The sequence below is a fragment of the Nicotiana attenuata genome, unplaced genomic scaffold (assembly GCF_001879085.1).
Source record: "Nicotiana attenuata strain UT unplaced genomic scaffold, NIATTr2, whole genome shotgun sequence".
NCBI lineage: Eukaryota > Viridiplantae > Streptophyta > Magnoliopsida > Solanales > Solanaceae > Nicotiana > Nicotiana attenuata.
In genome coordinates, this window is record NW_017670522.1 from 305006 (window position 1) to 315159 (window position 10154).

Consider the following 10154-nt stretch of genomic DNA (forward strand, 5'->3'; position numbering starts at 1 on the left):
CAAAAACCGATCAAAGTTGGTCGGTTTCTTGAAAAATATATTTCGCTGGACTCAAAAATAGTTTTCCGCATTTATGCGCCAAAGAAAAACGACCAAAGTTGGTCGGTTTCGTAAAAAAAATTAAAAATTAAAATATTTTAAAAAGCCGACCAACTTTGGTCGGATTTTTGGCCGGTTTTTTTACCGACCAAAGTTGGTCGGTTTTTCTTGGTCGGTTTTTGCCGAATTTCTAGTAGTGAATAAACCCGGTAAAATTTTACAAGTGAAGTCTGGGGAGAGTAGTGTGTACATGGATCTTACCCTTACCTTTAATTTTCAAGGTAAATTAAGAGTTCTCTAAGGGTGTATTTGGTATGAAGGAAAATATTTTCCAATTTTTTCATGTTTTGTTGGCTTAAATATTTTGGAAAATATTTTCCTCATGAATTCATTTTCCTCCAATTGGAGGAAAATGTTTTCCCTATAAAAGAAGGGAAAATATTTTTCAAAACTCTTTTACAAGCTTCCCCACCTATTCCTCCATCCCCACCAACCCCACCCCGCCCAACTCACCCTACCCACCCCAGCCCCTGTCCCCCTCCCCTAGGGGTGTCAAAACCGATCGAAAAACCGAAAACCGATCCGAACCGAAGCTTAATGGCTTACTGGTAACGTTTAAACGGCTTAACGGACGGGAACAGGATTTGACAATTGTTTTTTATTAACGGCTTATCGGTTTGGGGGCGGATTATTGAATTTTCTTAACGGATAATCCGTTAACCCGTTAAGAATATAAAAATATATATATATATATATATATATATATATATATATATATATATTTTATTTTTATTTATATATATTAAATATAAAAAAAACTAAAACCCTTGAAAATGATTAATAAAAACAAAAGGTCGTCTGTTCTGTTCTGTCTCTAAACAAAGTAACAAACCCGTCTGTTCCTAAAATCCTAATTCCAGAGAAACCCTAACGCCTAAACCAGTAGCCACCGCCCACCGGCCAACAGTCCTCGTCGTTGTCGACTTCCACCAGCCACCGGTCTCCATCTCGCCGTCTCGTCTCTCCCTCTCGCCGTCTCGTCCCCACCTATTTAGGAACTCAATATTCCTGTAATAAGCAAACAAGGAAGGTAGAATTTCCGTCTCCCACTCGATCATTAGGCATTTTAGAAAAGTATATCTTCTCAGTTCATATAGGAGTATAGCCGCTAACATAGAATTTGGGATATTCATTAGGTTATTTGCAATGACTTCTGCAATACAATATGCTACAGTTGTTATAATTTGGGTCTTGCGCACTTTACTGAAGCACGAACAATATATTAGCTTTAAAGATTTACAAATGATACTTTGTCAACTTTGGCACCATAATCTTTGTTTACTACTACTAAGTTTGTCAAATTCCTCAAACCTTTTTATGGTCGTGATATTTGTTGCTTGCTATTAGGATATGTTCAAGATCCTATGTAGTTAAAGGTAGTCTGATAAATGCTTATGCAATCTTTGGATCAAATTAAAAACGGAAAAGGGCCTAAAATGCCCCTCTACGGTATGAAATAGGACATCAAAGCCCTCCGTTAAAAGTTGGCCCCTTATCTGCCCTTGCCGTCTAAAAATGGGCTCAAAAATGCCCTTCTCTACTAACGGGAGACTCTAAAATCCACGTGGAATTACATTTGCCTAATTAAAAATTCCAATTCTAATTTAAAATGCCACATGGATTTAAAAATATCCCAACCCCTCTTATTTTCCTACCCCTACCCCCGGGCAGTCTAATCTGTTGAGCTTTTAACACTAAACTCATTGTATTTTGAAATTATAGTCCTGAATCAAATAATTGTTGAAATTTTTGTGACTTTTCATACATATATCTATGTTTTTTTAGGAAAATACTGAGTAACTGAGCTCAAAAACCAAAGCTCTATCCTTCACTTTGCAGAACCATAACCAAATACGGCTAGAAACTCTTCATTTTGGAAAATTGGGAACAAACTATATCTAACAACTGAATTCTCTTACAAAAACACAAAAAAAGTACAACAATTTTCCCAAAGATAATCAAAAACAAAATAAGAATAAAACATTTACCACAAATTCATATTTTAAGCAATAGAAACTTTAGCACCAGCTTCTTCAAGCTGTTTCTTAGCATCTTCAGCCTCATCCTTAGACACACCTACTTTAAATTTCTTAGGCAATCCTTCAATCAATTCCTTAGCCTCTTTCAAAGCCAAACTAGTTAAAGCCCTAACAGCCTTAATTGTAGCAATTCTTGCATTACTCGGAACTTCGTCAATAACTACGTCAAATTCAGTCTTCTCCTCTACCACAACAGGAGCTTCGGCGGCGGCGCCAGGAGCGGCAACGACGGCGCCAGGAGCGAAGGATGCGGCGGTACGAGCTTATCCTGAAGGTACTCGACGAGTTTCTGAGAGTCAGCGAGGGTTAAATTGGATATTTCATCACCGAGCTGGACTACCTTCTCAGGTGCTCCAACGGCGGCGAGAGGGCGGAGGAAAGTGGCTCGGCGGTTATGGAGTTTGGGGGTGCGAATGGGGAATTCTAGGGCTTTTTTGGGGATGGGCCCGGGGTAGGGGTAGGGAAATAAGAGGGTTGGGGTATTTTTAAATCCATGTGGCATTTTAAATTAGGATTGAAATTTTTATGATGAACTCGAGATTCATCTCTAAGCTATGGCGATGAAGATCAGAGAAGGAAGAAAATAGACTGGAGAAGAATGAGCAGTTATGCTCTGTTTTTCATTCTTCACTAATAAGCTGAAGAGTACTGTACATTATATACTATTCTAACTTCTTAACTTCCTAACAGTGTTTAACTACCACTAACTAATTACACATAATTAGCTGTACACAGCTGTCACTCATGCTTGATTCAACACCCCTCCTCAAGCTAATGGTTGAAAGATATATTTCAACTTTAGCTTGGACATTAGGTAGTCATGCTGCACTCGACCAAGGCTCTTTGTTAGAAGATCAGCCTGTTGTTCCTTAGTGGGCACATGATGTGTTTTGATCAAACCCTACACTAGCTTCTCACGAACAAAATGACAATCAATGTAAATGTGTTTGGATCTTTCGTGAAATATAGGATTGGCTGCTATTTGAATAGCAGATTTGCTATCACAATTAAGAGTTATAGGTAGCTCAACATCCACCCCTAACTCTTTGAAAAGCCCTATGAGCCAAGTGAGTTCAGCCACTGCTGAGGCCATGCTCCTAAACTCTGCTTCTGCAGAACTCCTTGCTACAGTTTCTTGCTTCTTTGACTTCCACGAAATCAATGCATCTCCAAACTTCACCAAGTAGCCAGTTACTGATCTCCTGGTCTGTAAGCATCCTCCCCAGTCTGAGCCACAAAACCCTTCTAGTTTACCTAAGTCTTCAGATGGCATCAGAAGGCCAAGACCAGGAGAACCTTTAATATATCTCACTACTCGCAATGCAGCTTCCATGTGTGACTGCTTTGGTTTGTGCATGTGCTGACTTAGAACTTGCACCACATATGCAATATCCACTCTGGTCATAGTAAGATATAATAATCTGCCTATTAGCCTTTGATATTTTCCAACATCTGCTAGCAACTTGTCTTCTGCTTCAAGAGAAGACTGTTCTTGAATGAATTTGTCATACTCTTCAGAAGTGAGTTTTACATTTGCTTCCAAAGGTGTACCAGCAAGTCTTGCACCACTAAGACCCATTTCTGCAATGAGTTCCAAGGCCTATTTCCTTTGGCTCATCACAATGCCTTTAGATGATCTAGCAAATTCTATTCCAAGAAAGAATTTAAGCTCACCCAAGTCTTTCATTTTAAACTTCAACTTCAAGTCATTTCTGGTTTGCAGAATCAATCTCTGACTGTATTGATGCAGGATGGCAAAGTCATTGCTTATGCTTCGAGACAGTTGAAGATCCACGAGAAGAATTATCCGGTTCATGATCTAGAGTTGGCAGCTATTGTTCATGCTTTGAAGATTTGGAGGCATTATCTATATGGTGCGACGTGTGAGGTGTACACGGACCACAAGAGCCTGCAGTATCTGTTCAAGCAGAAGGAGTTGAATGTGAGGCAGAGGAGATGGCTAGAGTTGTTGAAAGATTATGATGTTACTATCTTATATCACCCGGGTAAGGCCAATGTGGTGGCCGATGCATTGAGTAGGAAGTCTGCCAGCATGGGTAGTCTTGCTTATATCCCGATCAGCCAGAGACNATGATTAAGATTCCAAAAAATAATATGTGTTAGTATTTTTTTTTCTTGTACTTTCTCTATGACCTTGAGAAATGGTATACTTATGTAATTTGCTTTAAGATCGGTTTAATCTTTAAAATAGGGGTTAGAATTTTTGTATTTTTAAATATATATATATATATATATATATATATATATATATATATATATATATATATATATATATATATATCTTAACAAAATATATAGCCCATCAACCGTTAGTAACTTTTATCCGTCCTCCTCTCTTCATCTTTAAATTAACTAGAGTAGTACGTTATACAAACCAGAATTAACAAGAATGATGTGGCACCTCTCTTAAGCCAAGAAACATATTTATCTTTTTTCTCCTTTTTTTGAGTTTTTATTATTATTCTATCTTCATAACTCTCACCTCATTATCTTCCTAACCAATATTCTTAATAATCTCAATAACACTTTTGCCTTTTCATATTCATAACCCCCAAATATTTAATATGTAAATTTATGACAATTTATCTTAATATTTTACATTTTTCCTTCAACTATCTTATTTAATCAATCTATTTAGCATAATGGAATAAAAAAATAAAAAAAAGCCTGATGCATTTGCGTAATAAAGCCCAAATGACCAGTAAAATTAGTAGTTTTCTAAAACAGAGCCACATTGCACTTAAATATCGTTTGCATTTATCTTTATTCTTTATTTGTTTTAAAATTTTCATTTTCTGAACTTACACCTCTTTAACTTCTACTCTTAATAGTATCCATAATTCCTATGCTTTTCATAACCCCCAAATATTTAATTAAAAAATTTAAGATACTTTATGGTATTCCTCTATTTTTCCCTATATAAATTCATATTGTTTCATGAGACCCCTACCCAAGGTTACCCTTTTCATTTCGTATTTGAAATTGTAATGGTGTCTTATATATCGCAGTATTAGATTCATGTTTTAGTTTTGCTCGAGGAAGAAGGCTCTTGAATGATGATGGATTTGCGAGAGAGAGTATCAACAACAGCTCGAAAAACTATGCATTGATTTTATATTTCTTTTTTCTTTTATTTTCTTATGATTAAGATTCCAAATAGAATGTGTGTTGTATTTTTTTTTCTTGTACTTTCTCTATGACCTTGAGAAATGGTATACTTATGTAATTTGCTTTAAGATCGGTGTAATTTCTGTGAATAACTAGCATGTTCTTTCTGATATTGATGTATTTAGATATATACTAAAGGTCAAAACACATATAAATACATATCTATAGTTCAAGAAGAATATTAAGGAATAACAACTTGGAACACTCAACAAATAACATTGCTAAAAATAATTTGGTAGTTGATTTCCACTAAAGGAAGTGATAAAAGCAAGAACCGTCAAAAATGAGTTATGCAAGAATTCAAGGCAATACGTAAGATCGAATCTGTTATTTTTCTAATTTTTTTTTAAAATATTAAGCAAAACCATCTTCAAGTGACTATAATGGACAAGAACTGAGTTTACAAATCTTATTCTTAAAAGAGATGATCTAAAAAATTATCTTTTCCTCTATGAAATTGTTGTGTTTTTCAAGATAGAAACAATCAACGGCCTATGTGGGTGTGCAACTTCCTTTTTTTTTAAAATTATTGTTTCATCATGATCAAATTTCTTTATTTGTATTTTAATTTTACTTTTAAAATATGTATTATAATTTTACATCTTTTTATATGTAAGGAGAAACATCGAAACTAAAAATTTAAAAAAAAAACTTAGACATGCATAAATTAAATAAAGATATTTATAAATTCTGTTAAAAAGAACACAATATTTTTAAACTTCTTCAACTTTTCAGAAATCAAAGAGATAATTGATTAAGAAATAAATATCAATTTTACATATATAGATTAATTCCCTTATAGATATGGGGACAATTGTATCCATTCATGAAAAACTTGTAACATGTATAGTGTTGAAGTTAAAAGAATCGCAACCATAAGTCATTGAAAATGCTTAATATTCTGATTTTATTTAATTTTTACAAATTATATATATACATACAAGGATTTATTTAATATTCTGATTTTTTATAATGATCGCGCGAAGCACGGACGAATACACTAGTTACACATAATTAGCTGTACACAGCTGTCACTCATGCTTGATTCAACATTTTAATTAGGTAAATGTAATTCCACGTGGATTTTAGAGTCTCCCGTTAGTAGAGAAGGGCATTTTTGAGCCCATTTTTAGACGGCAAGGGCAGATAAGGGGCCAACTTTTAACGGAGGGCTTTGATATCCATTTTTCATATAGTAGAGGGGCATTTGAGGCCCTTTTCCGAAATAAAAATAAAGATTGATTAAAAATACGAGGAGGTGAGGCAAAAATAGATATATTTTTTATGCAATCTTTGGATCAAAACAAAAATAAAGATTGATTAAAAATACGAGGAAGTGAGGCAAATATAGATATATTTTTTACTGTCTCAATGTTGTAAGGATATTCCTACTTACAGTCATGGAACTACTGAGTGTTCATTTTGCCTTCACGCTAAGACTTGTTCCTCAAAAAGCACTGTTCGTCTAAAAAATATAAATAATATGACTGTTGATGTTCTTGCATTGAGGTTCTACTTCTACTACTATTTTAAGTTCTGAATGGTGATGTTGCTGAAATTCGATGGTAAGTCCGTCCGATCTACTTTCTTTAATGAGTTCAAAATACACATTACTACGATTTCATGCAGTGAGGGTTCATATGAAATTAGAAAAGGAAAATTTATGTCTGAAACAATTGTTCCTAGGTCTGTTGATATTGAGATGCAAAATACCTATATACTGTGTAAGTGCAAAACTTACTGGATTATCAGGTAGTTTGTTATCTTTGTTTCTGCTTTTCACTTCCGTGGCTATAAACCTTTTAAATTGATCTCTTTAGCTTCCTAAATAGGTGCAATTGTTCTCTTTAGCTTAATTAAAAAATTCTATAATATTCTTTTTGAATATGTAGCATCAGTACCAACAGATAGTACGTGTGTGCAAATTGGCCTTTCCTATGAAAATTATAAAGTTTAAATTAGTAAGTTTAAAATAAAATTACACTATTTCTTTGTTATAAATGTGTTCCACTTATAAAAGTATTCCACTTTAATAACTAAATACGATTAGTTTACAACTTGATGTCTTTATTCTCATTCCTTTTCCTTTCTTGTTGCAGTGACTCATACATGGCTGAAAATATACAAAGTGAAAAGGTAATGATGGGTGAAAGTGGGGCTTCTAATTCAAATGCAACAAGTCAAGCTCAAAGTGACGAAGTACATGACTTCATTATTCAGTGAGTATGTAAAGTCTAGCTCAAAAGGTGTTGTGCTTGCTTCATCTTCAGATTGTTCTTCATTGGACACTTCAACTTCCGGGCTTTCTGGCAGTCAAGCAAGCACCCAAAATATAGAAATTTTAGAATCACTCATGCAAGATATAAAAAAATATAAAAGTGGGAGTGGAGGTGTTGATGCTAGAACAGAGTTAGATAAATATTTAGGTGAAGAAACTGAGGATGACACTAAAGAATTTGATGTTCTTCTTTGGTGGAAATTGAACTCAGCTAGATTTCATATTCTTGCGGAGATGGCTCGTGATGTATTAGCTGTTCCGGTTTCAAGTGTGGCATCCGAATGTGCGTTTAGTACGGGAGGACATCTTCTTGATTCATTTAGGAGTTCATTAACTCCTAAATTGGTACAAGCTCTATTGTGTGTTCAAGATTGGCTTCGAAATGAAAAATTAAAACAACCCATTAGTGTTGAGGAAGATCTTGATAAAATCGAGCAGCTTGAACAAGGTAATAATATTGTTACTATATTTGTTGTATATAAGTGTTGTTGATATGCTTATATTTATCGCACGACTCATTATTTTAATTTTTTTTCTTCAGATTTAGCCAGCAATGGAAAAGACCCTTCCGTAATTGACATGTAGTGTTAATATATTTGGTAAGATTATTCATCAGCAATTCTTTTTCTGAAACTCATACTTTCAAACTCAAAATCAGTATATCCCATTTACAAACACTCAGCTCTGCTGACTTTATCTGCTGCGATGGTGTTTAACTGCTGTGTAACTTGTAAAGCTGTTTGCAGCTCTGCTGACTTAATGGTTCTTGTGCTGAAGAATTTTACATGGTGTTATTGACCTTGTCAGTGTTATTTTTATTTCGCATATAGGTAAGCATAAGGTTCTTGGTGGCTGTGAAATTCGAGGAACAGGACGTGGAGTATGATACAGTTTAGCCCGAGGTAAAACAAAAAAAGTGAGACCAGAGAAGGGTTGTACATGAACATTTTGCCTATTCTCTTATTAGACTTTTTATGGGATTTTGTAGTAGTATTAAGTACTTTTTCGGCACAGAATGAAAGTGGTTTTTGTTAAATGGTTGGGCGCAAAGTTTTGAATCTATAGAAGTGGTCTTTAATGTTGAGCGCAAAGTTTTGTTTCTGTAGAAGTGGTCTTGAATGTTGAACTATTGGATTGGTTACGAAGTTTGTCTCTGTAGTGTATTGTTCTTCATCTTTTTTGGTGTGTATATATGCAAACAGCTGCTGCCAAAACCTTTTTAGTGTTTGTATATGGATGAAGTACTATGTTCTCTCTTTTCATACTTTCATTTTGGTTTTTCTTCAATTATGCATGTTACTACTACTAGCCTTTTAGTCTTTGCCTAGAAGAAGAATAAGCTACATTTTTGGTGACGCAAGGTTTATGAGTAAATCTCTGTTGAAGTAATCTAATATTCATTCAAATCTATTATCTCTGGCAAAGCAAATTGAATGCATCATATTACCTCTGAAATGTTATTTTTTATGGCAATTCATTATTTCTAAGACGAGGAGAATGGGAAATATTTAGTGAATATGTATGTTAGGCCGATAAACCGCCCGATAACCGCCCGATAAGAGCTAAACCGATACCAATCCGCCCGATATCTTATCGGGTGGCTAACGGAGTAATACATTTAAAAGACGATAACCGTTAAGCCAAACCGTTAAGAGTAAAAAGCCGCCCAATCCGCCCGATAAGCAGCCCTACCTTCCCCCGCCCCCACCACCACTTTAAATAAAAATATTATTAATACTATTTTTTTTTTATATTTTCATAAATTTAAACGTTGTCTCGTGGATAGTGGTACATAGAGGAATATCCAGAAAATGAATTTTCCGTCGCACTTTAATTTTCACTGCAAACAAGTTCAACTATAGGCCTCTAGCTCCATTGTTAATTAATGAGTATTACTATCATATACCTTGGGCAAACAAAATTTGATCACTAAAAAAATAATAAAAATTTAGCCATTTTTTTCTCCATATTTAATACTAGTGTGTATAGAATTTTTTTTTAAGAAAAAAAACGAAATGGTTTGACTGTATGACGTATACATTTGTGTTTTTGACATATGAGCAGTTCTGACCATGGCTGTCCAATGGGACGGGCCGTCCCGTCCCGTTCTGTCCCGGCCCACTTAATTTTAAACGGGGTGGCCCATATTAAACGGGACACTAGATGGGGCGGGATGGCCTTCGTCCCGTTCCGTCCCGTCCCGCCTGTCCCGTTTCTTTTTAAATTTTTTTTTTGTGAATTATAGTCGTTACGTAATGGCTTCAATTGCAAATATAGCCGTTCCCAACAGCCAAAAACGACCATATTTGGCCCCCACCCCATTCCTACCCCCCCCCCCTCTCCCCCAAAAAAAACACCCCCTCCCCCCTATACCCCCCCCCCTCCCAAACTTTTAATATAATTCCAAGTTTATTAAATTATACTTTGGCCTAATTTTTTACTATTAATACCCCCATCCTTCTTCATTTTTCCCCAAAAAAATCAATCATTCTCTCTCAAATCTCTTACATTATATCTATATTATTCTCTCAATTTTCTCACAATCAAGT

The 10154-nt window shown here is 35.0% G+C and overlaps 1 pseudogene; it reads right to left on the reverse strand.

Moving 5' to 3' along the window:
* Positions 1-2101: 2101 nt before the first annotated feature.
* LOC109240521 lies at positions 2102-2640 on the reverse strand (annotated as a pseudogene).
* Positions 2641-10154: the final 7514 nt, after the last annotated feature.